This window comes from Triticum aestivum, chromosome 1A (genome assembly GCF_018294505.1).
Source record: "Triticum aestivum cultivar Chinese Spring chromosome 1A, IWGSC CS RefSeq v2.1, whole genome shotgun sequence".
NCBI classification, from domain to species: domain Eukaryota; kingdom Viridiplantae; phylum Streptophyta; class Magnoliopsida; order Poales; family Poaceae; genus Triticum; species Triticum aestivum.
In genome coordinates, this window is record NC_057794.1 from 475,868,735 (window position 1) to 475,881,760 (window position 13,026).

At 43.8% G+C, this 13,026-nt stretch overlaps 1 long non-coding RNA gene across 1 annotated transcript; it reads right to left on the minus strand.

Annotated features, from left to right (window-relative positions):
- Positions 1 to 6,142: 6,142 nt before the first annotated feature.
- LOC123058266 (uncharacterized) lies at positions 6,143 to 11,672 on the minus strand. The gene is made up of 3 exons (XR_006427113.1): positions 10,431 to 11,672; positions 9,722 to 9,840; positions 6,143 to 6,190 (listed from the first exon to the last, which is right to left on the minus strand). It is a non-coding gene; the product is annotated as an uncharacterized lncRNA (long non-coding RNA).
- Positions 11,673 to 13,026: the final 1,354 nt, after the last annotated feature.

Consider the following 13,026-nt stretch of genomic DNA (forward strand, 5'->3'; position numbering starts at 1 on the left):
GACCTGTCCTTCATTGTCAGTCAAGAAAGATCGCGGTCGTCCCTATTGATCCAAAGGCTTGGGCCAAAAGCATTTGGGGCTGAGTTGCTAGATGAATAGGTGTCACCACAAGGGGAAGATTCAGATGGCGAGTTTGATGCTTTTGACTCCGATGATGAGGAAGTGTGAAGGGGAAGAGGAAGTATCTGAGGAACAGGATGATGCAGAGGAAGTAGACAAGGATGATAGTCATGAAGGTATGGATGAACTAGATGTTGACTCTGGCATGGATGGTGATATTGATGTATGTGATGAGGATAAGAGCTCAAGGTATGTGAGTTTCGAACAACTTCTCAATTCAGCGTGTTTCCCGATAATTTCAAATGGTATCAAAGAGCTTAGAGTACTTACTTTTGTTCAAAAGTAGACGTTAATTTTACTGGATGTACTCTATGAGTTTCAGGCAAAGAAAGAAGCAAAGCTGGCTTTGGTTCAACATGGCCTAAGCAAGTATGACACAAAATCAGTGACCTTCAAACTCCCTTCTTCTGACCAGCTTAAGCCTATACAAACTATTTATGCAGGTTCACATCAAGAGAAAGATGACGAAAGAAGAAACATTAGAGTTGTTAGTTTAAGCTGGAAGGGAAGACAGGGGAGAATAGCAAGCAGGAGCAGCTATAAACAGAAAATGGTAAAGCCAGAACCTTCTTGAAAAGAAACTTATTTTACCCTGGGCTACATGTTGGAGGCTTGCCTGATTGCGTTCTTATTCTTCTGGGTGTCCGTTAGACTGATGGCTCGAGCAATCTAACATATAAACCACGCTAGAGTACCCGCCATTCCAGGGGCACTCCTCGCGCGAGACGTTTTTCACCGTAGGATGAATTCACCACAGTACTTTTTTGGCTGCTGGCAGCTGGTCAACCGTTGGCTTTTTCTCACATTAATGTAAGCTTATAGAGAGGATGACGAGTGGGGCTCGTTGGCTGTGGGGTCATGCGACCCATGTGAGTTTTCTCCAGTTTTTGGTACGCGAGGTGTGCAGCGCGTCCTCGCCAATCGTGGCCTGGGTAAAAGAAACCCTAGAGACCCCCGCGGCCGCCTCCCTCTTCTCGCGCTTCCTCCCCAAGCCCCACCTCGCCCCACGCCGCCCATCTCCGCCTCCTCTCTCACGTCCTCCCTGCCGCCATGGCCTAGCCCACCCTCGTCATCGACCTCCCCAAGCCCCCCTCTCTCTCTCTCTCGGGGGTGCTGCTGGTCGCAATCTGGACGAAGAAAAGGAGACCCCGGAAGAAGTTAGAGCGTCCTGGTGGTGGCTAGATCGATGCGGCCGACGGCGAGTGCCGGTGAGCGACGGGGAGGCCCCTACCTCTCCGCATCTTCTCCCAGGTTCCCGATCTGGAGCGGGTGGGACGGACGCCGGCGAGGCCAGCCCCCGCCCCCTCACACGCAGGTACTCCCCCTCTCCCCTTGTGCCCTCTCTCTCTTCTCCGACCCCTCTTTCTTGTTACACACAGGCAGCACACCATATGAATCAAAAGTTAATCACGTGCTTCTTGCCCCTCTCTCTCTCTCCCTCTCTTCACATGTACTCTCGTGGATTTAGTCAGATTTGATTTATTCTTGTTTCCTTTCCAGATTTAATTTCATCCTTGTTTCCAAGATCTTCCTATTCATAATCTATTAAATAATGACTTGTACATACGTATTTTATCATGTCTACTAATAATCTCATCACATTGCAGTTCATACATCAGTTTATTTTATCCTATTTCCTTCAAGTATGTATTTAGGCTGTTCATTTTCCCTTTTTCAGATGTATGCCATGTATGTGTAGCCATGGTTCTGAAACACCCCCATTCCTTCTCTTCCTATCAATTTTCATTGATTCAGTTATTTGACTAAATGATAATATATGCCCCAGGGTTAATTAGTACCTAAAATGCTACCTTTGGTTTGTGAAAAAGATCTAGAGTGGCTTCTGCAGCTCCTGTTATGTTTCATTGATTCAGTCATGTAGTAGGATAGTTCCACTGGATTTTACTAAATGGTTTTGTAGCTTTACTTAGTGAAAATGCCTCAATTGGCGGGTGGGACGGACGCCGGCGAGGCCAGCCCCCCCCCCCCCCCCCCCCCCCCTCACACGCAGGTACTCCCCCTCTCCCCGTTGTGCCCTCTCTCTTCTCCGACCCCTCTTTCTTGTTACATACAGGCAGCACACCATATGAATCAAAAGTTAATCACGTGCTTCTTGCCCCTCTCTCTCTCTCCCTCTCTTCACATGTACTCTCGTGGATTTAGTCAGATTTGATTTATTCTTGTTTCCTTTCCAAATTTAATTTCATCCTTTTTTCCAAGATCTTCCTATTCATAATCTATTAAATAATGACTTGTACATACGTATTTTATCATGTCTACTAATAATCTCATCACATTGCAGTTCATACATCAGTTTATTTTATCCTGTTTCCTTCAAGTATGTATTTAGGCTGTTCATTTTCCCTTTTTCAGATGTATGCCATGTATGTGTAGCCATGGTTCTGAAACACCCCCATTCCTTCTCTTCCTATCAATTTTCATTGATTCAGTTATTTGACTAAATGATAATATATGCCCCAGGGTTAATTAGTACCTAAAATGCTACCTTTGGTTTGTGAAAAAGATCTAGAGTGGCTTCTGCAGCTCCTGTTATGTTTCATTGATTCAGTCATGTAGTAGGATAGTTCCACTGGATTTTACTAAATGGTTTTGTAGCTTTACTTAGTGAAAATGCCTCAATTGGTTTCCGCAACATTGCTTGTCTGTTGGCAGCTGGAGCATACTTGGTACATGAGCCTTGCCGTGAGTGGTGGTGCAACGGTGACCTTGACGAGCAGGGCAATGGCCAGACACGAGTAAGACACCAAAGATGACTGGAAGCACTCAAAAAAGTTTACCACGCTGGAGCTATGTCAGGTACCTACTGTTCTTTTGTGTTGTGTGTTTTCTATTTCCCGTCAGAAACTCATTCCATAATCAATTTGCAGGTTGTACGAGGGCAGTTAATGAATATACTTGCGACCCTTTTACTCTCAGGTAAATCACTAATTATTACATGATCTTTCATAGTTGAAGTACCTACCAAAGGTAGTTATTTTATCCTTCTAACACGAGCAATGAACATTTTTTGCCATTAATTATGGTCACATTATTGCTTCTTGGTTAAAAAAATTCAGTAGAGGGTTGTAGCTATTTGGAGTGCAGAATTATTAAGTACAGAGCAAGGATTCCAATTGGTCATACATGAAGTGATACTCTTGCAAGAGCTATGCAATTAAAGTTCATTTAATTACAGTTTCACCACACTATGAAAAGGGTACAACCTACCAATCTTGAGAGCATTAATGTAACAACTTTTTGTAGCTTAGAAATCCAATGGAAACTAATAAGGTAAATATGCTTCTTTCTTGCAGACTTGCAGTTCTGTTTTATTCATTACCCTGCTGCAAGCTCTTGGTCGTATACTGTATATAAGTAAATTGTCTTTGCTTCTTGGTCCAAGGGACAAAATTGCTGAATGATTTTGGCATCTCCTGATTTTCCTTCTCCATGGTTTGCCATGTTCTGTGGTCTGAATTTAGTTTCTTTTTCTTTGTCTAAATTCTGTGCAAATTCATGGAACCCACACTGTTTGCAAGTTCGGTTTGCCTTTTTCCTTTAAAGATTTGTACTGCTCTATTTTTTTTAATTGTTGAGGCAACAAAATACCCCTTATGTCATGTATGCTTCTTTGATAGCAGTTTATTAAGTGCTTATACCATAATATCTCTGATATAAGTACTCTAATTATAATAGTAGCAATCTAAATTTATTATTGGCTTGAAAATAAAATATTTGTGAGGATAGAAAGGAAATATCAGCTTCACTCTGCATTTCTTATAGATGTACCTAGGAGAAATGCAGAATTAAGAAGAGCTATTTTCAGAACACCACTATCTATATCTCTATATATATGCGGAACTCAAAACTCTTTTTGAAGATGGATGGATGAACTTGATCCCTGTCCATCTCTGCTTTTTGTCGGTACATGATTGTGCACCTCCTATGCCTACTTAATTGTGTGTTCATTTTGTTAATCAAGAAGCATATGATTTTATGGCTGGGTACGTTGAAAATATATAAAACCTTTCTTCTTTTGGATAATCTGTTTCCCTTTCGCTAATCTTTGTTACTTGCCTACACATCTATGCATACTATTCACTACTGCTACCAATCCCATGCTTGTTTGTTCAGATACTTGAATGGTGGAACATGGCTTTTGTTCGATGGCGATTTTCCATTCTTTGTATGTGTTGCATTCTTTTGTCCAAAAGTAGAGATGTACTTTCTTCAAGAAGAAAATGCTAAGTCTTTTACTAGCAAAGATGTCGATCTTGCACATTTAGCTCTCTACGCACAGTCTCACTATCATCTTGTGTAGTTTATTTATAGGGGTTGAATACAGAATTTTAGCCCTCCTATTTTAGAGTATGAATCGGAATCTAAATCAGCAATTGTAAAAATGATCAGTAATTGTGCTTACTTTTCAGACTCTCCTCCTTTTCTCGCTGCTGAACCCCTGCCATCATCATGTCCAGACTGGCTGTCTCCATGGTTGTGGCGCCAAGGTCACCGCATCTTACATCCTGATGCATGTAAGACAATATGATTAAGCTCCCTGTATTTTGTTAATTTTTGGTCTTACTAGCGTATATATTCATTTCTATTTTGTGCTCATGGGGCCTTGATGTATTATGTACAAGGTGTGTTAGGTTGAAGCATGAGGCTGGAAGGGGTCTTGTGCGAGGACTAGCGTTTGCTTTAGTCAAACCAAAATACTTCTAAAATTGCAGCTGCACTTGTTGGTCCGATGTACATGAGAAGCCCCAATTTTGTTGGCAATAGATGCATGGTTTCTCAGTAATTAAAATAACTTAATTTTTTATATGATGTATGGCAGTCATGTGTCTGATGTTCTTCGTGTATCGGATTCCAAGAGTTTTAGGATGGGCGGTACGGTTCCCATGTTTGATGTTTTTTACTTTCGCAAAATTGGTCGATGCTGATGAGAATGGCACCGGTGGTCTTCGACACTTATATTTTTTATGTATATAATGTTCCCAAGTTTATTCTTTTACTCTCTTTGGTTCAATAAGATTAAGATACATACTTTGCCTTGTGCTGAATCTGATGTCATTCAGATTCTAGGATTTTTAGGATGGGTTGCAAGTTTCTCTTGTTGGACGTTTTCTTTGTTTCTTAATTTTTTTGTGATAACATGGGTGATCCTGTTTCTACCTCAAACTTGCCTTTCTATGTTTCAGTTTCAAGAAGACATTATTTGATGTTAGATGGCCATTATGTTCGCTTCATATGGACAGAGGACTAATGGTACTCTTCCATGAAGAGAAGCAAGTGGATCAGTATGTAGTAGCAGGTATCAATGTTTTCTCATACTGATGATTCTGAAGTAATTAGATTGAGAAAATTGCTTTATTCCCCAATTTCTCTCTGAAACCTTTGCCTTGTCCATAGTCATACCTAAATGAGTTACTTTATTTCCTATAGCTCTATTACTTTTTTCCCTAGAACCTGTCTCTTTAGTCTCCTTTACAATACCATGATCAGGAGGCAAGAAATATGTGTGAATGGAATAAGAACTGTATATAGTTATTGATAAGCATCTTCCAGTATCTAACATATAAAGCCTCCTAGAGCACCCGCCATTCAGGAGGCCTTCCCGTGCGCATCATTCCTGTCCGTTCGATCTCCTTTGACTTTGGCTCCTGGTTGTTCGATCATTTGACTGGTGGTAATTTTTGGTCACTGTGTAATTAATTTCTTGGCCTATGACTGGTGGGCTCAGCACTCACATGGATTGGCTGGGTCAGTTGTTCCCTTGTCTGCGAGGGATTAGGCAGCCACTCCGCGCCCGCCCCGTGCTCGACGTGCACATCCTGAGCCCCGCGCCCCCTTGGCTCTCTCCTCTCCCTCCTTGTCGCCAACCCTAAACATTTTCCCTCTCCACCCTACAGCCGCCTCCCCTAGCTCCTCGTCCCCTTCACTCAGTCCATCCCTCATCATCTCGGATCCAGTGGATCTGAGGCGTGCGGGTGCGGAGGCGAGTTTCTCCGGCGGCGGCGGCGGTGGTCACCTGCAGGCAAAGGGCGGTGGCCGCACTCGATTTGATCTGCAGGAAAGATAGAACATGAGGAGAGAGAAGGAAGGAAAGGAGGAACGCCACCATGGGCGAGGAGGGGCAACATGGTCTTCGTGGTGGGAATGGAGGAGCAGAGGAGGATGGAGGTGGGTGGTGGGAGCAGAGTAGCAGGAGTTCCAGGTCCAGGCGACGCTCGTGGAGTGGAGAAGCTCGTCGTCCAGCATCACCATCCCCAATCTAGGTTGCTCCCCACCCCCCTCCTCCCCCGAGTTATTACATCCCAGTTCTCTGATTCTGTGATTTTGATTTCTCAATTTGTGTTTTTTCAGATCTGAGATAGAAAAGAAGAGAAATAATCTTGTGGAATTTCTTATCTGAGATAGAAAAGAAGAGAAAGATCTTGTGGAAGAGCTTGACGAAAAAGAAAGGGGTGAATCATCTCTTTCTCCCAATCATGTTTGTTTCTGCATTTTCATTTTTATGTTATATATGGTTTGCTCAATCCCTATTTGTTGCTCCCCTCCCCCCTCTTCCTCCCCCAGTTATTATATCCCAGTTCTCTGATTCTGTGATTTTGATTTCTCAATTTGTGTTTTTTCAGATCTGAGATAGAAAAGAAGAGAAATAATCTTGTGGAATTTCATATCTGAGAAAAGAAGAGAAAGATTCTTGTGGAAGAGCAGCTTGACAAAAAAGAAAGGGGTGAATCATCTCTTTCTCCCATTCATGTTTGTTTCTGCATTTTCATTTTTATGTTATATATGGTTTGCTCAAATCCTATTTATATTCAACTTCTTCGAACCATCTATTTTTCTTGCACTAGAATATTGCAAAGGGAAAATTTATTTACAAAGCTTGTCATTTTGATCTTGTGTAGGCGGCACAACTGTACACCACCATGAACAGGTTGTTTCATCGCTACAACTCATATAGCAAGCTATGCCAGTATGGCAATATCTGATAGTACGGCTGCTCACGTTTCCAGGGGCAACACTCACATTTACCCTCCAAAATTCAACATTTTCATATTTTGAGGAGCTTCAGTACGTTTGCTCACCGATGAACTAGAAGTTGTTTTGTGTACTGCATGATTGAGGAAGTGCTATTGCAGATCAAAGGTGAGCCTATTCTATTTTCTTTCTTCAAGCTCAGGTGAAGGTTTATCTCCTCTTCACTAATGTTAAATCTTTATCACCGCATTGATTAGTTGGTAGAAGCATCTGCTGGGAATCAAGTGTTACATGGCTGTGGGTGACAAGGTATGCTAAGGCCATCTGCTTTATTGTGACTTAAGAGACTACAATACTCTAGGGTATCCTAAGGTTTTATTTCAATTATACGATGAGCATGGGTCCCATAACATACTCAAATAGTTAGAAAATCTGAAACACCTCTTAATTTGTTCGCTAGCAGTATGAATCAGAGTTGGGTACTTTTAGCTGTTGTGGGATGAGAATATACATATAATTGTTGGTGCTTTTGTGTTCATTTATACTAAGAAGACTAGGCCCGTCAGGGTATGATTTACCTGGGTTTTTTGGATTTTTTACTGCCTCTAATGATTTACGCGTGTTACCAGGGACGCACGAGAACTACTTACGTGTGAACGTAATGATCTTCTCTGTTCTCTCTAGAGCGTTCGTGACCTCCACCTCTTTGACCGCCCACCGCTTTGACTGGGCTATCTCTGTCTCTCCCAAAAATTCTGGTTCAATCCCGTGTCGTGGCTCTACCGATCTATGTGCGTATAAAAAGCCCCCCGTGGCGTGGGTCTCTCCAGTCACGGCTGTGCCCAAACCGCTCCTCACCAATAGACCCATCTCTCCTGATACTGCCCTCTAGCCTCCACCCGAGATACCACGGCGCGCTACGTCGCCGCTCCGGCTGGCCGGCCGAGAGGTGCGTGCAGGCAACAACATGAATCAGGAGAGCTGCGTACCATCGCCTCCTCATGGATCTTCCTCGGTTCCGGCTCCCTGGCCTGAAGGCACAGATAAACAGCGGTGGCCTTTGTGTGGTCCAAGGGGGCAAACCTGCAGCTGGTGGCGAATAGCTCGCTGCCCTGCTGCTCTCCATCCTAATCGGCTCCCCTCATCCTTCCCCAGGTTCGCTCCGGCTGCCGGTCCCCTCCATCTACCCCATGGCCGATGTTAAAGAAATAAACACATGATGTGCTGAATAGCTGACATACAGAGGAAATGCTACAGCTTGACGATTGTTGCAGAACTACATCATTTTTAGGTATTTAGTGTTCCTTTTGTGATAGTTTTCTCTCCTATAAAAGTAAAATGAATCATTTTTAATTCTTTGAACAAGGTTGCCAAAAGTAGGGCGCTCAGCCGTTGAGGCATTATCACATTTTTAAGAAGCTTCGCAAAATCTGCTCTTATACTAAAGAAATCTAATGTAGGTTTGTTGGCCTTATTGGGTACTGATATGCTGAACACATGATATTAAATATACAGTGAAGTGGGTATGTTTATACTATCTACACAGGATTGCCATTTTCTTGAACTGTTGTTGGGATTATCATGGATTGGGATGCATTATGATAATAAGATATTAGGTATTGATATATGATCTGTATGTCACACTTGACTTCATCATCCTTTGTTTTCAGATCTATTCTTTAGGCATACACTAATGTGGTAGCTTGGGTCATATTCTGTAGCTAATTTAGTCACCACAATACTCGGGTCCCCCCCCCCCCCCCGACTTTCAATATAAAGAACTTCCACTTGCCATTTCACATGATAAACACTACATTCTATTTATTTATGGCCCAAAACTTATTATTTGTGGATAGCCACAACTGAGGTCTTGAGTTTTTGAGTATCATAGAAGAACCACGTTCCTTTCGCAGCGATAGATCAACATTTGACCCTTTTTTAGCTATTATAGGAAGACTAAGATGCACAAAATCAACCTGTGTTAGGCCAATGGTCCTTTCCAAATGTGAAATCTTGCATGCGTTATTTATCAATTCCAAAAGGTGATGGTTGTGTTATTACGTTGGAAAAGAGGTACTTGTACAGTTTTGCTACTGATTTTGACCAAGGTTTTTCGGCTCTCATCTCTATATGAATATGCTTTTTTCAGGTTAGTGGTTTAGGAGTTCCTGCCAACACTGGCTTTTGGAATTTATCCTCGCTTCATCAGTTGGGATTTCTGTACAAAACTAAGATAATTTATTTTGGTGCTTGCGATGAGTATTAGATAGAGGGGTGATGCACACATACTTCACCCAGTGTATCTGTTCATGTATGTTGTTAATTGACTAATTAGACAAAAAACCTCTATCTGTATGGTGTTTGTGATGATGCTATCAATTCACCAAACACTAAAATACCGGGTTGTGCTTTTCAAATCTAGCAAATTAATTCTCTATTGCTTCTTGTCCAAACAGAGGTATTAGATCTATTCTGTGCCATGAGTCTTACTGTCAAAAAATTATATAAGCCGCGCTAGATGATTATAGGTAGCTCATATCAAGAACTTTGTTTTAGCAGCACAATTCGGATAAATTTGCACTTTTTCACCAACGAACAAGGTGTTACATACCAGATCAAAGATTGAAGCCAGGCTGAACATTGCGATCCTACAGATCTGCCAAGTGGTTCCTCATGAAATAGATAGTAGTGCCGTGAAAGAACACTACCTAATGCCATCTTCTGAGAAAGCTGGACATGCAAAAATTGACAGTGTTGGACATTTCTCTTTGTAGCAACGAATAAATTCATTGTATTACTGTATAGCCATGGTGGCAATCTTTTTTGGATAACAAGAAACAATTTGCTTCTCATCAGAGATAATATTGCAGTCTATCAGAAAAAATGTTAGCTATTTAATTAAACAGAAAACTCTGTCACTCATAGCAACAGATGATAAACTATCAGACTACCTGATAGAAAAGCAAAATTGCCACATTATTTAGAACATTTCTCTAATTTTGAGATGGCCAACTACTAACATTTTTTAGAAATTTGCCATGTGTTAGATAATATGGCGAACTTGTATAAGAAATCAGGGATACACATGGCAACCTTTAACCAATTTGTCCTATAAAAATTTGCCATGCATCGGTCAAGCTCCACATCGGGCATGTATAAATGGAAACAAACAAAGTTTACTAGGATTCGCGATTGGGGATGAGTAAACACTGGAGCACATACACAATAAAAGGATTGCTAAAAAAAATTGCAATCTGCGGGACACTGGATGGCAGATGAAAATAAAAGGAAGCAACATAAGATGGGACGAGGAGGCAAACCTTGTAGTGTAGGGGCATCTGGCTGTTCCCAAGGCCCTTGCGCTTGGTGTGGTCGCCGTGATGGCGCCCGTGACGCTCCGGCCCAGCGCGCACACGAACGAGTCGCTACCGCCGCCTGAGGATATGGTGGTTGTTCCCAGCGAGGAGCAACAGCAGCTCCCGCCAAGGCGCCAGCTAACCAACCGGATGTGCTCGCTCGGCCCGAAATTTCCAATTACAGAGCCCAGGATAGCGACTTGGCTCGTCGTGCACCCCGGCCTCGCTCGCCCCGGAGCGTGGTCACCGATTCGTCACCTCGCCAGTACAAGGACCCAGAGGGCGACCACATGCTCCTCTGTGAGTTCAAGAACAAGGCGGCTCTGATATTCTTCGACGAGGACCTCCTTGCACAGGTGCGCGCTGTCGGCCGCTGATGCCGAGCAGCCTACACGCGCCTAGCCCTGCCGCGGCACGTCGAATCGAGACCAGCCATGGCTGCCACTGGTCCTCCGCGGCCGCCGTTGTCGCTTTGAGTGGAAGGTGGACGAGCTGCGCGTAGCTTGAGCAGGTCGGGCTTTGGGGGATGCGTGCTGCCGTCGGACGCCGGAAGCAGCTGTCCCACGCCGCAAGACCCGCCATGGCCGCCGCGAGCAGATCGGTGTCGCTGCCACATCTCCTCTGACTCTCAGTCACTGGAATGGATAAGAGACGGGTAGGGGTTGGGCGAGTGGGTGAGGGGAGCTGCATAGAAAACGGTTGTCCGTGTGGTTTGTTGTAACTTGTAAAGTCGCGAACGTTTTCACACTTTCACGGGCTAATGTGTCAACAAGCAAGCATCAAACTTTGTGAGTGATCAGACGACCGTAGACTACCTATGCATGTACGGAGTACCAACTTTTTTTAGTGCTCCAACTAGATATACATTTTTCTTGTATAAACTACTTCCTCCATTTTCAAATATTTGTCTTTCTAGACATTTTAACAAGTGACTACATACAAAGCAAAATGAGTGAATCTACACTCTAAAATATTTCTACGTATATTCGTATGTTGCCACCCATTTGAAATCGAACATATAAACCTGCCTACACTACCCGCCATTCCAGAGCAACCGTGTGCGCTGAGCTTGTTGGACCGAACGATTCTTTTCCTTTAGCGAGGTTTTTGGCTGCTGGCAGCCGGTAAACCATTGGTTGTTCTCCACGTTCATGGCTGTATGTAGACATATTGGCCGCTACATCCCCTCAGCCCATGGCTTCCAGCGCATCCCCTCCCTGCCCCCACCTCTCCTCCTCTCCTCGCTTCCTCCCAGATTCATCTTTGATGGTGGCGGCGGCACTCGATTCGATCTGCAGGAAGGAAAAGGAGGTGCGACGGTGGATGAGAGAGGGTCACCGGCCGACGTTGATCTGCGTCGGCGGCGCGACCTAGAGGTTTGTGGCGGGTCGATCCGCTGGATCGGGGCTGTCATCCCCGTGGATGAGGATGCACATGGTGCTACGTGGCGGGTGTGTTCGATGACGTGGAGGCGCTGTGGTGTGGCGTACAACGTCAAGGGGGAGGTGTGCAGAGGAGTTCCGCGGCGGTGACACCATGGATACGGCGTCAATGGAGAGGTGTGCAGGGGGGTTCCGCGGCGCCGCCGCCATGGATCCGCATCCTGGTCGTGACCTTTGCCCCCACGCATGCTGGCCGGCCCACATCGCCCCTGGATGGCATGGAGGCCGTCCATGACACCGCCGATGTGCCGCTCTTGGATGCCGAGGCCGGCACTGCTCCAAAGACATCGACGACGCCACCGAGGCGCAGCAGATCATATCAAGGCTGATGTAATGTGCTTCCAAGATCAATATTTTGTCTTGCTTTCCTTGAATGTAATACCACTGTCTTCATACTGTTTTTAAGAATCTTTTACGTGGGGTTTTATACATTTTCCTATTGCTTTTTATGGAGATGTTGTTTGGAATTTAGGCTTTTATTGGGTTGTGAGTTGATATGAAGTCCTATGACATGTTTCAAAGAATTAGTTCTACATACAGTATAGTGAAAGTTCATGTGTAATGTAGAGTCTGAGCATGAACTGATGTTTGCAGTAGGGAAGTTTGTTGGCCGCATCTCATGGTTCTTTTCAAGGTGCCTTTCGTTTCAAGGTCACCACAAAGCAGTGCCTGGTTCTCATCGTGCATTGCCTTTAGATGAACCATCGACAACAACTAAGGTTGTATCTAAATATCATCTAGCATTCTAAGGACTACTAATCAAGCTCTGTAATAGGATGAAACCTTCCTCTGTTTTTCGGCCATGCTATATCTGCTGCTTTTGAACAGCTACCACCTATACTTTACTTATATAACCTTTGCTGTTGTTCCTCATGAAACTATTAATATGCATAATGCCACCCTTATCTATAATTATCTATTTTTACTACTTTCTGTGTTCCAAACATCGAGTACTCACTAGCAACAAAAAATATGCTAAGCAAGGAAGAGGCATGCCCTAACTGGCAGCGTCCACCTTCCAACCAAGGGATATAGCACTATCATTTAGCATAGACTGTTCCAGGAGAAACAGTAATCATGAACAGAGACAGTAACCAGCAGTAAGTACTCATTATTTC